Raw genomic sequence first — 21,140 nt, forward strand, 5'->3', positions numbered from 1 at the left:
CTCCTCATACATAATATTACACACATTTAATTGTATTTACACATGAAGATGCGTCTCCCGTTGTTTTTATTAATTTAATCTAATGTTTTTATTAATTGAATCTAATGTTTTTATTAATTTAATCTATTGTTTTTATTAATTTAAATCATTAAATCGTACAATTCTTCTGTTATCTCTGTAAGGAAATTCCCAGAGTCCTAACATGCCACTTGTGCAGTAGAGGGAATTATCTGGGGAAAGTACCGAGCCATTACGACTATATAGCACTGGGAAGGGGTTAGGATCAGGATATGGGATGGGACAGGGGGGAAGGAATGGTGCCAACCACTTGTACGGTCGGAGATTGAACGCTGACCTGTATGAGGCGAGACCGTCGCTTTACCGTTCAGTCCAAGTGGTTGGACATAGTTGACAGGTGAATTCGTCGAATTTACGTCTCTTGCAAAATCATTTCTGCTTGTAACATGAGTGTTATTTGATGCACAAACATTAGTCATAAATTATAATTAATAAGGTGCTAAGAGAATCTGTTTCAATATCCACTCCTTCCTGGAACTGAAGAAATAATTAAGCGTCTATGAACGCACTTGGGGAGTTGGGTGACCAGTCGGTCCTCCTAAGGTTCCCCCAACATCAAGAAAACGGTCAATGTAAAGTGCCCTCTCCTAACAGACCAGAGGACCCAAAACAGAAAACGGGACAGTACGTCACTTTCGCCAGCCGGTTCTGTTTTCTAGTGCAATTTTTTTTTTGTAACGCCTACGAATGAAAAGCGACATTCATTGTAGGAGGACAGGTTGCGGACGCTGTGTCTGTCCTCCTGAGATAACCCAGAATTGCAAGATACATATTATTATTAACATCTTTATTGACAATATTAAATTTTGTCTAATCTGAGGAATTCAATTAAGTCTTATTAAAGTGAGGATAATGCTGGTATTCACTGTTACACAGGACAGAGAGTCATACACAAGACAATAGGTCTAAACTGCAGGCTGAAGCGCGCGCGCGCACATTATAATATTAATATATATATATATATATATATATATATATATATATATATATATATATATATATATATATATATATATATATATATATATATATATATAAATATATATATATATATATATATATATATATATATATATATATATATATATATATATATATATATATATATATATATATATTATTAAATATGACCGAAAAAGTAAGATTAATAATTCTAACACGAATTTTCTCAATCTTTCGTACATTACGCTTCACTGTTGGAGGTAAATCAAAAATCACTTCTCCAAAATTCATTTTTATTTCTAGTCTGACGCGACACGGGCGCGTTTCGTAAAACTTATTACATTTTCAAAGACTTCACAAATACACAACTGATTAGAACTTGCGTTTCTCTGATTTTATATCTACATTTGAGTGAGGTGGGAAGGGTGATGTGGCATTAACACAAGACAGAACACTAGGGGATATTAATAGGGTATTAAAAGTATCAACACAAGACAGAACAGAAACAATGGGTATTGAATAGAAGTGTTTGTAGAAAGCCTATTGGTCCATATTTCTTGATGCTTCTATATTGGAGCGGAGTCTTGAGGTGGGTAGAATATAGTTGTGCAATAATTGGCTGTTGATTGCTGGTGTTGACTTCTTGATGTGTAGTGCCTCGCAAACGTCAAGCCGCCTGCTATCGCTGTATCTATCGATGATTTCTGTGTTGTTTACTAGGATTTCTCTGGCGATGGTTTGGTTATGGGAAGAGATTATATGTTCCTTAATGGAGCCCTGTTGCTTATGCATCGTTAAACGCCTAGAAAGAGATGTTGTTGTCTTGCCTATATACTGGTTTTTTTGGAGCTTACAGTCCCCAAGTGGGCATTTGAAGGCATAGACGACGTTAGTCTCTTTTAAAGCGTTCTGTTTTGTGTCTGGAGAGTTTCTCATGAGTAGGCTGGCCGTTTTTCTGGTTTTATAGTAAATCGTCAGTTGTATCCTCTGATTTTTGTCTGTAGGGATAACGTTTCTATTAACAATATCTTTCAGGACCCTTTCCTCCGTTTTATGAGCTGTGGAAAAGAAGTTCCTGTAAAATAGTCTAATAGGGGGTATAGGTGTTGTGTTAGTTGTCTCTTCGGAGGTTGCATGGCTTTTCACTTTCCTTCTTATGATGTCTTCGATGAAACCATTGGAGAAGCCGTTATTGACTAGGACCTGCCTTACCCTACAGAGTTCTTCGTCGACTTGCTTCCATTCTGAGCTGTGGCTGAGAGCACGGTCGACGTATGCGTTAACAACACTCCTCTTGTACCTGTCAGGGCAGTCGCTGTTGGCATTTAGGCACATTCCTATGTTTGTTTCCTTAGTGTAGACTGCAGTGTGGAAACCTCCGCCCTTTTCCATGACTGTTACATCTAGAAAAGGCAGCTTCCCATCCTTTTCCGTCTCGTAAGTGAAACGCAGCACCGAACTCTACTCAAATGCCTCCTTCAACTCCTGCAGATGTCTGACATCAGGTACCTGTGTAAAAATGTCGTCAACATACCTGCAGTATATGGCCGGTTTCATATATATATATATACACACACACACACACACACACACACACACACACACACACACACACACACACACACACTCACACACTCACACACTCACACACACACACTCACACACACACTCACACACACACACACACTCTCTCACACACACTCTCACACACACACTCTCACACACACTCAGACTCTCACACACACACACACTCTCTCACACACACACACACACACACACACACACACACACACACACACACACACACACACACACACACACACACACACACACACACACACACACACACACACACACACTCACACACTCACTCACACACTCACACTCACTCACACAGGTCCTCGCAGCCAAGCGGACAGCGCACTCAAGGATCGTAGTCCGAAGGGCCCGGGTTCCGATCCCGGTCAGGGTCTAAACAAATGGGAAGTTTTTCACCTGATGCGTCTTTTCTCTTAGCAGTAAATATGAACGTGGGAGTTACACACATCCCAAGGATGCAACTGTGTGTGTGTGTGTTTACTAGTTACGTTTTTGCGGGGGTTGAGCTTTGCTCTTTCGGCCCGCCTCTCAGCTGTCAATCAACTGTTTACTAACTACTTTTTTTTTCCCACACCACACACACACACACACACACACACACAGGAAGCAGCCCGTGACAGCTGACTAACTCCCAGGTACCTATTTACTGCTAGGTAACAAGGGCACTTAGGGTGAAAGAAACTTTGCCCATTTGTTTCTGCCTCGTGTGGGAATCGAACCCGCGCCACAGAATTACGAGTCCTGCGCGCTATCCACCAGGCTACGAGGCCCCTCAGAGAGGGGCCTCGTAGAGAGAGTGTGTGTGTGTGTGTGTGTGTGAGAGAGAGGGAGAGAAAGAGAGGGAGAGAAAGAGAGAAAGGGAGGGAGGGAGAGAGGGGGGGGGTGTAGTAGATGGAGGAAAAATAGGTCGTACATTGGACAACCGACGGACAGAGAGGTGGGGTCCAAGAGCTAAGAGCTCCATCAAGTAGGCACAAGCAGTAAACACAACTAACCTACCCACCCACATACCACAACCGTCATAGGAATCCAAATGATGCATATGTAATCACCATTCAAAATAATAAAAGTTAGAAAATTATGTTTTGATGAGTGAATTGTCTGCCCAAACAGGCAGGCCGACGACCCTACCACCACCACGCTACCAAATGGCTCCATACACACGCTACCAAATGGCTCCATACACACGCTACCAAATGGCTCCATACACACGCTAGTGAAATTAAACTTCTAGACGCAGCCCGCCACACCACCACCAACTGCGACCACTCGCCTACCACCAAAGAGCAACTTTGAAAAACAAAATAATAAACACGAAAAAATATGATGGAGTGAGGAGAAGCGGGCAGGTGCAGGAATACACAACACTCACCCCCATCAAACCCGATTACCCCATCAGGGCCCCATTCCTGTCCCTCGAGCGTGGCCCCGACATCAAACCCAGACTCTGCTTTTATAGACACATATTCTTCCAGCGACGAAATTGCTCGCTTTGGAACTGGTATGTCAGTGTGGGGGCTGAAGGGTGTTCCTGGGAAGGTGGAGATGTTGGCATGGGAATGGGTGAGGCTGCGGACGGGAGATAAGTTGCCTGGCAGTTGGAAACTGAACGACACACAAGAGGCACGACTCCCAAGGCAATCCCTTCAACCATTACTGGAGACGACGGATTCGTGTTTTCAATTAACATATTTTAGTAATGCTTACTGGCCAAATTTTTTGAGTTATCTGCGACGACTGCCAGAATGCTTGGTGGTATATACGTCGTTGTTCACGGGGGTGTGAAACCGGCCTCGTGGTGTTGGGGGGTGGGGGGGGTGTTTTTGAATTCAGCTTCTAGGAACAAAAACTTGCAAGTAGCACGGGCTATAGTGAGCCCGTAGTGGACTTACCTGGCACAGGCGCGGGGCTGTAACTATGGCAGAGTTAGTGATATTCTAACTGGTAACTGTGACGGAGTTGAGAGTGACAGTTACTCGCTCTTGTTACTGGTGTCTTTTAGTACTCTCCGGCTCGGGACAGAAGGAGAAAATAACACCTCACAGTGCCGAGGAAAAAAATAATTATTCACGAGACTAAATATTTATTGTTCATTAAGTGTTGTATTGTCCTGCACTGGGTCAATACAGGTCAAGTCCTCGAGGCCTGGCTGGGTCAATACTTAGTTCTGGAGTCAGTAAAACATAAGACACCTCTTCCTCTCACTGACACAGTCAATATACTCGCCTAGATGTGTTTGCAGGGTTGAGCTTCAACTCCTAAGACCCGCTGTTAGTGCTATTGATTGGTTCATGCAGTGAATCTGTATTTACTGTAACTTAATGATATTTGCCGGTAAAGCTGAGCGCGTGTATTGCTTCAACATCTTTTTAACTCGTTCAATTTATTTCCAACTGTTACTCTAAACGGAAATTACCTTAGGAAACACACACACATTATCCTGATATATATAAAAGAGAAAGATATCACGTTAATATGGTCCTATCATCCTAGTCAAGTTTCTCCATTACCTTAGGACTTTGTGACTCATTTGTGTTTACAGTCTCTATCCCTTTTGTGGTGGTGTTATTTATTCTCTCTGTTGCTTGTCTGTTTTCTATTCCATATATAAACTTGTTCATTGGTATCGTGTCCTCGTCCTTACTCCATCTGTTGTTGCAGTGTAATGAGGTCCAGTTCTCGGCACCAACCTTGGGGTCAATCGTTGCACTTTCTCTAGTGTTATTTTGACTGTTTCTTTTCCCATTGGTGATCACTGGGACTGATTATTACAGAGTGAACTTCACGTACAGAAGTTTGAAGACTTCCCTTCCTGGGTTTTATGATTTTTTTTGTTAATAATTGAAAAACTGGAATATGCGGTAGATGTATTTATTCTCATGTCAGCCTCCGGCTGCTTTAAAGTTGCAGTTAATGAGTTAACTGCAACTCTTAAGAGTTGCAGTTAAGGGATTTAAGGGAACTGAGTTGCAATTAAGGGGGAAGCTCTCTACTCATTGATACACATTATATATATATATATATATATATATATATATATATATATATATATATATATATATATATATATATATATATATATATATGTATATATATATATATATATATATATATATATATATATATATATATGTATATATATATATATATATATATATATATATATATATATATATATATATATATATATATATATATGACAATGTCAGACCACGGAGGAAAAATGAAACAGGAAATTTCCTTAAGTAGGAAACATCTTTCCTTCAGAAGGACCTTCTGAAGATGTATTTAATATACGAAAGTACTTAAGGAAATTTCCTGTTTCATTTTTCCTCCGTGGTCTGACATTGTCACATTCTTAATCACGTGTTTATTTTCGTGATATACACACACATATATATATATATATATATATATATATATATATATATATATATATATATATATATATATATATATATATATATATATATATATATGTATATATATATATATATATGTATATATATATATATATATATATATATATATATATATATATATATATATATATATATATATATATATATATATATATATATATATATATATATATATATATGTCGTACATAGTAGCCAGAACGCCCTTAAATTATAATGAGACATTGTAAGCCTCTCTATCAGAGTTTTTTCTTAAACTGTTGTGCAATATTATAACCTAAAAATGGATCAAGTTTGTACATTCCAGTACTAACATTAAAAAGATTTGGACACTGACTGATTAGAGCAGACTCAATTAAATTCCGTTCCTTGAAATCCCCACAGGTGGTAATGCTTTTTGCCCCATTCCAGTTAATATTGTGATCGCATAAACTCGTATGTAGATACAATGCATTAGACGTTTGGGCAGTTCTAATACTATAAGCATGTTGTGACAACCGCAATTGTAAGGACTTTCCTGTTTGTTACAGGTACACAGAATCACAATCATTGCAGGGAATCGAATACACGCAACCTGCTGTATCAGGGGAGTTTTTTATTAAATTGGATTTGATCGTACTATTAGTGAACACCAAATTTATATTAAGTTTCTTAAAAATCAGAGACAATTTTTCAAGTCCACTCGCATAAGGTACCACCAATGAGTTAATAATTTCTGGTTTCGCCTTAGGGACGTGATTATAAAACGTACGCTTGGCTTGTTCAAACGAGAAACCCAAAAATTCTTAGGATATTGTAAACTCTTCCCAATTTCATATATTTTAGCAATCTCTTCATCAAAAAACTCAGGGCTGCATACCCTCAAAGCTCGTAGAAACATTCCTGAAAATACTGCCTGTTTAACTTTACTATGATGATTCGAATAAAAATGAACATACGACCCCACGTTGGTAGGTTTCCTATACACATTAAATTTGAACTTTCTAGTGACTCTATGAATCATAATGTCCAAAAACGGAAGAGTACCATTCTCCTCAGTCTCACAAGTGAATTTTTTTTTAAGGTACCAAAGAATTGAGTTCATTAAGAAAAACTATCTGGTCTTTGTCGCACGGCCATAAGCACAAAATATCATCAACATACCTAAACCAAACTACATTAGCCGGGAAAATCCTGGATAAGATTTTTGTTTCGAAGAATTCCATATACAAATTGCTTTAAACTGGGGAAAGGGGATTGCCCATCGCCATTCCAAATGTTTGTTTGAAAATTTTTCCATTAAAACTAAAATAATTGTCTTTTATACACAATTTGATAAGTTCCAATACTTTATTGGTCTGCAAGCTCAAATTATATTTAGGCAGTTCCTCAAGTAGAAATTCTAACAGATCATCAACAGGTACTTTAGTGAATAAAGAGGTCACATCAAAACTTATTAGTTTAAAATCAAAATTTAAATTCAGTGTGGATAGCTTATTAACTAAGTCCACATTGTTTGTCAAGTGTGAGTTGGAAATAGTACCAACTATAGGGGACAAAACTTTGACTAACCACTTAGAGCGTTTATAAGCCGCCGAACCAACTGAACTAATAATCGGTCTTGCCGGATTATATGGCTTATGAGTTTTTATAAGACCATACATGTAAGGAAGAGAGGGGGATCGACTTGTTAGCCTAGATATCAACTCTTTATCGCCTTTACACACAGTTTTAAGAATTTTATTAAAATGTGCAATCACTTTTTCAGTAGGATCTCTATTAATCAATAGATAAGTATCCCTGTCTTCCAGGAGTAACTCCATTTTTCGGACATAGTCATCTTTATTCATAATAACTACTGCATTTGACTTATCAGCCTTGGTAATATGTAATGAACTATCTTTTTTGAGATTTTTGAACGCATGAACAAATCGATTTGGACAATTAGGAACAGAATTGTTAAGTAAAACGCCATACATCATACATTTGCACACATTAATATCTTCAACTGAGACATTGCTATACTTTTCAAGATTGCTGAAACCTTTGGCAATATCTACATAATTGATTGTTCCGTTAGATGTGGCAAAGCTCAGGCCATATCCTAATGCACTAATCGTGTCATTATCAAGCTGTCTATCCGAGAGGTTTATAACAAAATCCCAGAATTTTCTGTTTATAACAGAATCCCATGAAAAATAAACAACTGGGACAACAGTTGTTGTCCCAGGCGGGACAGAAATGCTTGGCCACATTTCCTTTCACTTAATGCATCTGTTCACCTTTCAAATTCAAATTCAAATGTTTATTTAGGTAAAGTACATACATACAAGGGATGATACAGATATTGATGACTATAGAGATAGAGCTAGTACATACAATGCCTAAAGTCACTATTACGCAAAGTGTTTCGGGCAGGAAAAACACTAAAGACTAAAACTTAATACTAATTGAGATTAAAGTATAAAATGTGTTGAGAAAATATACATTTTGGGTCTTAACGTTCCCGTGGTCCGGTCCTCGACCAGGCCTCCTTTTTGTTACACACCCCCAGGAAGCAGCCCATAGCAGTTGTCTAACTCCCAGGTACCTATTTACTGCCAGGTAACAGGAGCATCAGGACGAAAGAAACTCTGCCCACTTGTTTCTCTCTCCACCAGGGATCAAACCCGGAACCTCAGGACTACGAATCCAAAGTGCTGTCCACTCAACTATCAGGCAGTACCTATGTAAGTAGGTACAGTACTCAAAAGTTAGTAAGCTTGTTGTGGGGTTGAATCCTGGGCGGGGGTCAGTAATTCAACCTGGGGGGGGGGGGGAACCTCGATATAAGCCTAACATGTATGAATACACTCTGGCTTTCTATCCCGACACAATGAATTATTATTATTATTATTATTATTATTATTATTATTATTATTAAATTCCAGCTAGAAAAAATCATCAGGACAAATGGGGGGGGGGGGAACCTTCAACAAACCGCCAGCTTCCAGTCTTCATCAAGACCACTAGTGTTAGTGGCTCTCAGGTAAATTCAGGTAAATTTAGGCACTGTGCTTGTGTTACTTATGAATCCTCTACTGTTCATGTGTTGTTTTTATGTATGCATTTACTCTTAACTAAATATTATTATTATTATTATTATTATGGGCAGTGACTTAATAATAACACATTTAAAGATGTCAATAATGGACCAGAGTGCTGCTTGAGTCAGGAGATTATTATTGTTCTAACTGCTGACTTATGCTGAGTAATTACAGGCCAGAGGTAATTTAGGGATGCAGATCCCCCCAGGAACAGCTACCATAGGCAAGATATGAATAACTGAGTGAATAACAGTTATAAGGGAAGGGCAAGGTATGTAGGTACCTCAAACCAGCAGGTCTGATGGGTCTAATGACCGGACATTTAATAATTCAGTGTAAGATTATATCCCAGTTCTTGCTCACAAAATTTTCCAAAGTAATGTTGAAGATTATGAGACTCGCCACCTTCCACTGCTAGCGGTACCCAGGCCTCATCCCGACATGTATTACGTCGCACTGTCTGCTGCACGTCTTGTGCTCCCAACACATTTTACTATCACAATAGGGGTAACTTTTTTCCAGACCTTTTGTGTCTGATTTGTTATCAGACCTGATAACTAAGATTACATTGCTCCAAACATTACCTACATTTCACATAAAATACAGCAGGTGTGCTTTAAATATCCTTTAACACCCTTCCTTTAATCGTTCAAATTCTTCTTCTTTAAGACAGGAGGTGCAGATGGTCTTCCTTGTCTTCGTGAAAGATTGATCAAATCTCCTGATGACAGCCTCGAGTTGACTGTGATGTCAGCCAGTGATGTTGTGATGAGCGTCAGGTCGCTTGAACACCAGCACCAAGCATACACCGGGCGCTTACTACAGTCATCCGAATGCTCTGTAATATTTTTTCTGCGGTTGGAAGAAAACGCTCACAGAGTGGGGGACTTATTTTATTTTTATAATAATAATAATAATTAATTATTTATTAAATACAAATAATTAATTAATAATAATAATCATAATAAGTGATTAAATAATTGATAATCCTTAAATGAAGAAGCATAATAGCTCATTATAACGAATAAAGATAATTAAAGTGGATAATTAATTATGGTGACTAATAATGATTAGTGAATAACCATAAATTATTATACAGAAATTATATTAATGGATAGCCATTATAATGATAATATATTAAATCAAATACAGTGAAGTGACATCTCTAATTAGTAATTGAAAGTTGCATGATTGAATTTACGGTAATTCCAATTCTTGGTATTCTTGGCTTATCACTTTGGGGGTTCCGTCGTAGCACCCCCAATCCCGTGAGGGCCAACGGCGCGGAACCCCCACCCCCGAAGGGCGAGCAGAAGCTGGCTGCTATAAGTAGTAACATGACTTCTCTCTACCGTGGCCGTAAGCGTGCCCGTATGCCCGGAGAGAGGCCATTAAAAAACAGTCAGGTTTCCCTGACTGAAAAAGATACCATTCCGGGTCTACTAGGCAGATGCTGCTAACTGACGCAGCTTCCTTGGAGGGCCGACGGAGCGCCATCTTAACGAGCCATGTGGCGTAGAGGGCGGGAGAGCCCACCAACAGTGACCCTGGGAGGAGTGCATACTGCCAGGTTTGTACTCCATGCAGGGAGTGCTTTTCACCAAGGCGAATGACTGGTCGATCCCGTGTACATCTTCGTCGTAGTAGCCCACCCTCACAGAGACCAGTCCTGGAAGGCTGGCCCCAGGGCGGGTGTGGGAAAGTGAACGCTGTCCACACCGAGGCCGACTCCCCAGGGTCGACCCCGTGTCGGTCGCTGTCGCTGTGGTGAGCCCCTTGGATGTGGGGCGGAGGTGGCAGCTTAGAAGCGTGTAGGTCGCCTCCCAGGATACCTCTCACGGCGGGCATGAGAGCAGTGGTCCGCCTTTCGGGCCCCACCGCGTGTTCCTCGATCATCAATGGTTTTCCTCGTGCGCGTCCTATCGTGGATCTGGAAGTATTAAAAGCAGTAAGGGTGGGCAGAAGCTGGCGTGCAGTGGTAACGTGAAAGGCAAAGACACAGTTGCGGGAAACCCACCCCTAAGTGTACTGCTGGCAACTTAGGCTGCAAGAGTGGGGATGACTGGATGCGACACCTGTAGCGAAAGGTAGGAATTGGTAGAATTGAATGAAGTCGCAAGCATAACTGAGTGGGGAGTAGCATAGAAGCCTAGTGATGGTACTGCCAGATACAATAAGTGCTAACTCCTGGAACAATCAGACGCCTCCTCTGCGGGAAACGAAGAGAAATAGTGAATGTCAGCGTCTAGTAGTTAGTAGGCTCCAGTACGGCAATTATTAATAACAAGGCAAATTATATTTCAATGTTAAAACACAAAGCAGACAGTGGACTGCAGGTGACTCCAAATGACTGCATAGAGTGCAGCGAAGTCCATATCGCTATGCAGTGGGTAAATACTAAATAATGCCAACAGGCCAAGGTAAGAGGATGTTAAGTGGGCATCGAACTGCGAAACCACTTACGCTCCAACAAGACGAATTAGAACTGTAAAGAAATTATTATTAAGAATGGAGAGAAAATGCGATCTTCCCTTCTTCTCCCGTGAAAATCCTCGGCTGGGACACGCCATCTGGAGCCTCGGCAGCTGGACCATTGCAGCTGCGGCATCTTCGCTTGGACACCACTAAATATGAACTTCAGCAGCTGGGACATCCTCGGCTGGATACCTCCTTCTGGAGCCTCAGCTGCTGGGTCATCGGCTGGAAGAATCAAGACGGATGAAGATAGACAGACTACAGGATGACCTGGTAAACTGGAGGAATGGTCTACAAAATGGCTGCTAAAGTTCAATTCAGGAAAGTGTAAGGTAATGAAATTAGGTGAAGGGAGCAGGAGGCTGAACACAAGGTACCATCTGGGAGGTGAATTCCTGCAAGAGTCAAAAAGAGAGAAAGATCTGGGGGTTGATATCACACCGAACCTGTCCCCAGAGGACCATATCAAAAGGATATCATCAGCGGCATATGCTAGACTGGCCAACATAAGAACTGCTTTTAGAAACTTGTGTAAGGAATCGTTCAGGATTCTGTATACCACTTATGTCAGACCAATCCTGGAGTATGCAGCTCCAGCCTGGAGTCGATACCTAGTTAAACACAGGACAAAGTTAGAGAAGATTCAGCGGTATGCCACCAGGCTCGTCCCGGAACTGAGAGGTACGGGCTACGAGGAAAGGCTAAAGGAGCTGAACCTCACATCCATGGAAAACAAAAGAGTAAGGGGAGACATGATAACCACCTACAAAATTCTCAGGGGAATTGACAGAGTGGACAAAGACAAACTCTTCAGCACGGGTGGGACACGAACAAGGGGACACAGGTGGAAACTTAGTACCCAGATAAGCCACAAAGACGTTAGAAAGAATTTTTTCAGTGTCAGAGTAGTTAATAAATGGAATGCACTAGGCAGTGATGTGGTGGAGGCTGACTCCATACACAGTTTCAAATGTAGATATGATAGAGCCCAATAGGCTCAGGAATCTGTACACCAGTTTATTGACAGTTGAGAGACGGGACCAAAGAGACAAAGCTCAACCCCCGCAAGCACAATTAGGTGAGTACAATTAGGTAAGTAGGGGTTGCTTTTTCACCCATAAGGTTGTTAACCCATGGAATCGCCTGTCCGCCGAAGTATAAATGCCGAGACATTACTTTACTTTAGTCCAAAACTCATTTACAGAAACATTTCAGGAACAATTGGGGGGGGGGGGCATTTGACAAGGCGTCGGCTTCCTGTCCCCATCGTTGCCACTAAAAATATGGTGGGCTTCAGGTAAATTAATTAATTAATTATACTTGGGTCATTAATTAGTTTGCATCAAGACATTTTAATAAACCTTGTGTATAAACGATTTTCTTTGATTATTCGGCCTGAGAGCTCTTGAATATGTATTAAATTGTTAATAGGACAAAAACTACAAAGGCCAAATTGTGAATTTATTTATCATAATTAAGTGTATATATTTCCTTACAAGATCCCCAGATTTAATAATGATTCTTAACATAAATGTGTATGCTTTAAATTATACACTAAATGTCTGTTTTTTTATGCTGCCACCTGAACTGAAAATACAGGCTACAAATAATTCAGAGAGAGAGAGAGAGAGAGAGAGAGAGAGAGAGAGAGAGAGAGAGAGAGAGAGAGAGAGAGAGAGAGAGAGAGAGAGAGAGAGAGAGAGAGAGAGAGAAAGAGAGAGAGAGAGAGAGAGAGAGAGAGAGAGAGAGAGAGAGAGAGAGAGAGAGAGAGAGAGAGAGAGAGAGAGAGAGAGAGAGAGAGAGAGAGAGAGAGAGAGAGAGAGAGAGAGAGAGAGAGAGAGAGAGAGAGAGAGAGAGAGAGAGAGAGAGAGAGAGAGAGAGAGAGAGAGAGAGAGAGAGGGAGAGAGAGAGAGAGACAGACAGACAGACAGACAGACAGACAGACAGACAGACAGACAGACAGACAGACAGACACTCAGAGAGACAGACAGAGAAAGACAGAGACAGAGTAAGATAAAAAGGTTAAAAAAACATAATATCTTCCTCCTAGTGTTTTTATACTCAAGAGACGAGTTAAGAAGGTTAACGTTCAAATAAGTTTGTGGTTTAAATTTTCTAATGATTTTCATAAACACAAATTTATTTTCATCAAGGGTTTTCACCACAGTTACTGTTTTATGTGCTAAAATAGGAGTCAGTGGACCAGAATGTCATTTAATATTTAATCATAATTTTATTAACGTATCTATGTATGGTAACAGTTAATACTAGAGCTTCCTGACGTTTCAGAGTCAGTGATTGTTCTTCTGACGGACCAAGGTCCCCGAAGTATCGTGGCTTTACCAACACGAATTGGGACACTTGGTCTAATACCAATAAAATGAAGAGAATATTTATTACTGTTTACCGTCATGTGATCTTATTTTCTATAATTTTAATATAAATCCTATATTATAGAATTGTATTTTAAAAGCCATTTCTTTTACAGATAGATAATATAGCCTTTTATATTCTTTTATAATAGAAACAAATCCGTTTAGATATATTCGTCACTTAGCTGGCCGTCACTTTAAGAGCCGGTGGGTCTGGCTAGTAACTGGCAACCCATTCTCGCACTTTCTTTCAGTCAATATTGACTTATTAAATACGTGCATATGTGACATACTAAACATACTAGTTTACCTTGAAAAGCTTCATAGAAAACACCGACCTTACCTAACCTTCTTAGTATATTAATATAAGCATCTTATTGCTTCGTAATTAGTTTTTCTCACCTAGTTGTGTTTGCGGGGGTTCAGCTCTGGCTCTTTGGTCCCGCCTCTCAACCGTCAATCAACAGGTGTACAGATTCCTGAGCCTATTGGGCTCTATCATATCTATCATATCATATCATACACTTGAAACTGTGTATGGAGTCAGCCTCCACCACATCACTTCCTAATGCATTCCATTTGTCAACCACTCTGACACTAAAAAAGTTCTTTCTAATATCTCTGTGGCTCATTTAACACTCAGTTTCCACCTGTGTCCCCTTGTGCGTGTGCCCCTTGTGTTAAATAGCCTGTCTTTATCTACCCTATCAATTCCCTTCAGAATCTTGAATGTGGTGATCTTGTCCCCCCTAACTCTTCTGTCTTCCAGCGAAGTGAGGTTTAATTCCCGTAGTCTCTCCTCGTAGCTCATACCTCTCAGCTTGGGTACTACTAGTCGGGTGGCAAACCTTTGAACCTTTTCCACTTTAGTCTTATCCTTGACTAGATATGGACTCCATGCTGGGGCTGCATACTCCAGGATTGGCCTGACATATGTGGTACACAAAGTTCTGAATGATTCTTTACACAAGTTTCTGAATGTCGTTCGTATGTTGGCCAGCCTGGCATATGCCGCTGATGTTATCCTCTTGATATGGGCTGCAGGAGACAGGTCTGGCGGAATATCAACTCCCAAGTCTTTTTCTTTCTATGACTCCTGAAGAATTTCCTCTCCCAGATGATACCTTGTATTTGGCCTCCTGTTCCCTACAACTATCTTCATTACATTACATTTGATTGGGTTACCCTCTAACAATAATTGTTCGACCATTCCTTCTGCTTGTCTAGGTCTTCTTGAAGCCTCAAACACTCCTCTTCTGTTTTAATCCTTCTCATAATTGTGGCATCGTCCGCAAACATTGAGAGAAATGAATCGATACCCTCCGGGAGATCATTTACATATATCAGAAACAAGATAGGACAGAGTACAGAGCCTTGTGGGACTCCACTGGTGACTTCACGCCAATCGGACGTCTCACCCCTCATCGTAACTCTCTGCTTCCTATTGCTTAGGTACTCCCATATCCACTGGAGCACCTTACCAGCTACACCTGCCTGTCTCTCCAGCTTATGTACCAGCCTCTTATGCGGTACTGTGTCAAAGGCTTTCCGACAATCCAAGAAAATGCAGTCCGCCCAGCCCTCTCTTTCTTGCTTAATCTTTGCCACCTGATCGTAGAATTCTATCAAGCTTGTAAGGCAAGATTTACCCACCCTGAACCCATGTTGGCGATTTGTCATGAAGTCCCTTTTCTCCAGATGTGTTACCAGTTTTTTTTCTCACGATCTTCTCCATCACCTTGCATGGTATACAAGATGTGTGTGTTTACTAGTTGTGTGTTAACTGTGTGTGTGTGTGTGTGTGTGTGTGTGTGTGTGTGTGTGTGTGTGTGTGTGTGTGTGTGTGTGTGTGTGTGTGTGTGTGTGTGTGTGTGTGTGTGTGTGTGTGTGTGTGTGTGTGTGTGTGTGTGTGTGTGTGTGTGTGTGTGTGTGTGTGTGCGTGTGTAAACACGCGAATGTATGCTCTCCGAAACTTATGTGAAGGCGCGCACACACACACACACACACACACACACACACACACACACACACAGGAGGCTGTAAGCAGGTTTGTCCCAGCCCGACAGGAAAAAACAGAGAAGCAAAGGAAGAATCCGTGGTTTAATAAGGAATGTATGAAAGCAAAGGAGCAGAACAAAAGGGCATGGAGGAACTTCCGTAATAACAGAACACCAGAAAGTAGAGAGAGATACCAGAGAACCAGGAACGAGTATGTCGGTGTGAGAAGAGCAGCTGAGAAAAGGTATGAAAATGATATAGCTAATAAAGCCAAGACCGAACCAAAGCTACTACACAGTCACATCAGGAGGAAGACAACATTGAAGGAACAGGTGATGAAACTTAGGGTGGGCGAGGACAGGTACACAGAGAATGACAAAGAGGTGTGTGAAGAACTCAACAAAAGGTTCCAGGAGGTCTTTACAATAGAACAGGGAGATGTCGCGGCGCTAGAAGATGTGGCAGCAATCCAGGTGACCTTGGATAGGTTCGAAATTACAAGAGATGAGGTCAAGAAGCACCTATTGGAGCTGGATGTGAGAAAAGCCGTTGGGCCGGATGGAATCTCGCCATGGGTATTGAAAGAGTGTGCAGGAGCACTTTGCCTACCACTCTCCATAGTGTATAGTTGGTCACTGGAAACGGGGGACCTACCAGAAATATGGAAGACTGCTAATGTAGTCCCAATATACAAAAAGGGTGACAGACAAGAGGCACTGAACTACAGGCCAGTGTCCTTAACTTGTATACCATGCAAGGTGATGGAGAAGGTTGTGAGAAAAAACCTAGTAACACATCTGGAGAGAAGAGACTTCGTGACAACCCATCAACATGGGTTCAGGGAGGGTAAATCTTGCCTTACAGGATTGATAGAATTCTACGATCAGGTGACAAAGATTAAACAAGAAAGAGAAGGGTGGGCGGACTGCATTTTTTTGGACTGTCGGAAAGCCTTTGACACAGTACCCCATAAAAGGTTGATGCATAAGCTAGAGAAACAGGCAGGAGTAACTGGTAGGGCGCTCCAGTGGATAAGGTAGTACCTAAACAATAGGAAGCAGAGAGTTAAAGTGAGGGGTGAGACCTCAGACTGGCGTGAAGTCACCAGTGGAGTCCCACAGGGCTCTGTACTTGGACTTATCCTGTTTCTGATATACGTAAATGATCTCCCAGAGGGTATAGACTCATTCCCCTCAATGTTTGCTGACGACGCCAAAATTATGAGAAGGATTAAGACAGAGGAGGACAGCTTGAGGCTTCAAGAAGACCTGGACAAGCTGCAGGAATGGTCGAAAAATTGGCTGTTAGAGTTTAATCCAAGCAAATGTAATGTAATGAAGATAGGGGTAGGAAGCAGGAGACCAGATACAAGGTATCACTTGGGAGATGAAATACTTCAAGAGTCCGAGAGAGAGAAAGACCTGGGGGTTGACTTCACGCCAGACCTGTCCCCTGATGCTCATATCAAGAGGATAACAGCAGCAGCATATGCCAGGTTGGCTAACATAAGAACGGCCTTTAGAAACTTGTGTAAGGAATCTTTCAGAACATTATATACCACATATGTCAGACCAATCCTGGAGTATGCGGCACCAGCATGGAGTCCATATCTAGTCAAGCATAAGACTAAAATGGAAAAGGTTCAAAGGTTTGCCACCAGACTAGTACCCGAGCTGAGAGGTATGAGCTACGAGGAGAGACTACGGGAATTACACCTCACTTCGTTGGAAGACAGAAGAGTTAGGGGGGACATGATCACCACATTCAAGATCCTCAAGGGAATTGACAGGGTTGATAAAGACAGGCTGTTTAACACAAGGGGCACACGCACTAGGGGACACAGGTGGAAACTGAGTGCCCAAATGAGCCACAGAGATATTAGAAAGAACTTTTTTAGTGTCAGAGTGGTTGACAAATGGAATGCATTAGGAAGTGATGTGGTGGAGGCTGACTCCATACACAGTTTCAAGTGTAGATATGATAGAGCCCAATAGGCTCAGGAACCTGTACACCTGTTGATTGACAGTTGAGATGCGGGACCAAAGAGCCAGAGCTCAACCCCCGCAAGCACAACTAGGTGAGTACACACACACACACACACACACACACACACACACACACACCTACCAGGCACTCCCAGGCACCCCCCTAGCACCCCCCCACTCACCCCCACAGCCCCCACTTGCCCCCCAGACACCCCCCAGTTCCCCCCCAGACCCCTGGTGAAAGGGGGAACTCTGACACCCGAGTTTCCAAGAAAAGTCTCAAGGTTTGGTACACCAATGCTGATGGGGTAGCCAATAAAGCAGAAGAGATAAAAGAAAGAGTTAGTGAGGCAGACCCAGACATAGTGGCAATAGTGGAAACTAAAATAAATGGCATGATCTCGGATGCAATCTTTCCAGAGGGGTACCAGGTGATAAGAAAAGAAAGGACACAGAGACAGGGAGGAGGAGTGGCACTACTAATAAAGCGGAAATGGAAGTTTGATGAGCTGGAAAATCCGGGTACCAATGAAAGCACAAGCTTCATACATGGAACTCTGACAGTGGATGGGAAGAAGATTGTAATCTTGATACTCTACAATCCCCCACCAAACAGTAGAAGGCCCAGGCAGGAGTACGAGGACAGCAACAAGACATGTATGGATGAACTGCAGAGGGCAGCAACTTTAGCGCATAGAATGAGAGCGAAGCTGCTGGTCATGGGGGACCTAAATCACGGAGAGATAAATTGGGAAACGAGGAATCCCCATGGCGGGGAGGAGACCTGGGGAGCGAAGCTGGTAGACGTTATTGACAGGAATTTCCTAACACAGCATGTGAAAGAAGATACTAGGGAAAGAGGAGGGGATACGCCCAGCCTATTAGATCTCATTATCACTCAGAATGTAGAAGACATCGAGCAGTTGGAACATGAAATACCACTAGGAGCTAGTGACCATTGTGTCCTAGTCTTTGACTACATGATGGAGCTTAAAATTGTGACCAAAGGACAAGAGGTCCGGGAAAGGAGACTTGATTACAGAAAAGGGGACTACAGAAGGATAAGGGACTACCTGGGAGAAGTGCAGTGGGAGGAAGAACTTAGAGGAAAAACAGTGCAAGGTATGATGAACCAAGTCATATTGAAATGCAAGGAGGCTGAAGATAGATTTATTCCAACAATAAAGGAAAAAAGCAGGAGGGAATATAATAACCCATGGTTTAATAGACAGTGTCAGGAAGCAAAGGTGAGAAGCAGGAGGGAGTGGAGGAAGTACAGAAGACAAAGGACAGAGGACAACAGGATTAGATGTAACAGAGCTAGGAATGATTACATTAACATAAGACGAGTGTCGGAAAGAAATTATGAGAACGATATTGCAGTCAAAGCGAAAAAGCAACCAAAATTACTACATAGCCATATAAGAAGGAAGATGTCGGTAAATGACCAAGTGACAAGACTGAGGAAAACAGAAGGGGCATATACAGAAAGCGACAAGGAAATCTGCGAGGTACTGAATGCAAAATTCCATGGAGTGTTCACAACCGAGCCTGAGCAGCTCCCATTGTTAGAAGAGATTACCCAAGATGAAAGACTATCGGATATAGAGGTGACAGCAGAGAATGTAATGAAACAGTTGACAACACTGGATGCAAATAAAGCTGTTGGACCAGACAAAGTATCACCGTGGATACTCAAAGAGGCAGCGCAGGCTCTCAGCGTGCCTCTGGCAATGATCTTTAATGAGTCACTTATGTCGGGAGAATTGCCCAGTTGCTGGAAGGAGGCAAATGTCGTACCGATTTTCAAAAAGGGTGATAGGGAGGAGGCACTTAACTACAGACCCGTATCACTGACAAGCATCCCCTGCAAAATACTTGAAAGAATAATTAGGCTAAGACTTGTTGAGCACCTGGAGAGCATTGGGTTTGTAAACAAGCACCAACATGGGTTCTGGACAGGGAAATCATGCCTAACAAACCTTTTAGAATTCTATGATAAAGTAACAAGGATAAGGCAGGACAGAGAAGGCTGGGCAGACTGCATATTTCTTGACTGCCAAAAGGCCTTTGATACGGTACCGCACATGAGACTGCTATACAAACTTGAGAGGCAGGCAGGAGTAAGCGGAAAGGCCCTAGTATGGGTGAAGAACTACCTAACAGGAAGAAGCCAGAGGGTAATGGTAAGGGGCGAAAAGTCGGACTGGCGAACAGTAACAAGTGGAGTACCTCAAGGATCGGTGCTGGGACCAATCCTCTTTCTAATTTACGTAAATGATATGTTTACAGGAGTGGAATCATACATGTCAATGTTTGCAGATGACGCAAAATTAATGAGAAGAGTTGTGACAGACGAGGATTGTAGGATCCTCCAAGAGGACTTAAACAGGCTGCAGAGATGGTCAGGGAAATGGCTACTGGAGTTTAACACCAGTAAATGTAAAGTTATGGAAATGGGATCAGGTGACAGGAGACCAAAGGGACAGTACACAATGAAGGGGAACAGCCTACCTGTAACGATTCGAGAAAGAGACCTGGGAGTGGATGTGACACCTAATCTAACTCCTGAGGCACATATAAATAGGATAACGACAGCAGCGTACTCTACACTGGCGAAAATTAGAACTTCATTCAGAAACCTAAATGAGGAAGCTTTTAGGGCGCTTTACACTGCCTACGTGAGACCCGTCTTAGAGTATGCCGCGCCATCATGGAGCCCCCACCTGAAGAAACACATAAAGAAACTGGAGAAGGTTCAGAGGTTTGCGACGAGGCTTGTCCCAGAGCTACGAGGGATGGGATATGAAGAGCGGCTGAAGGAACTGAACCTTACGACACTAGAGAAAAGAAGGGAGAGAGGAGATATGATAGGGACATATAAAATACTCAGGGGAATTGACAAAGTGGAAATAGATGAAATGTTCACACGTTATAATAACAGAACGAGGGGACATGGGTGGAAACTGGAAACTCAGATGAGTCACAGAGATGTTAGGAAGTTTTCTTTTAGCGTGAGAGTAGTAGAAAAATGGAATGCACTTGGGGAACAGGTTGTGGAAGCAAATACTATTCATACTTTTAAAACTAGGTATGATAGGGAAATGGGACAGGAGTCATTGCTGTAAACAACCGATAGCTAGAAAGGCGGGATCCAAGAGTCAATGCTCGATCCTGCAAGCACATATAGGTGAGTACATATAGGT

The sequence above is a fragment of the Procambarus clarkii genome, chromosome 38 (assembly GCF_040958095.1).
Source record: "Procambarus clarkii isolate CNS0578487 chromosome 38, FALCON_Pclarkii_2.0, whole genome shotgun sequence".
Lineage (NCBI taxonomy): Eukaryota > Metazoa > Arthropoda > Malacostraca > Decapoda > Cambaridae > Procambarus > Procambarus clarkii.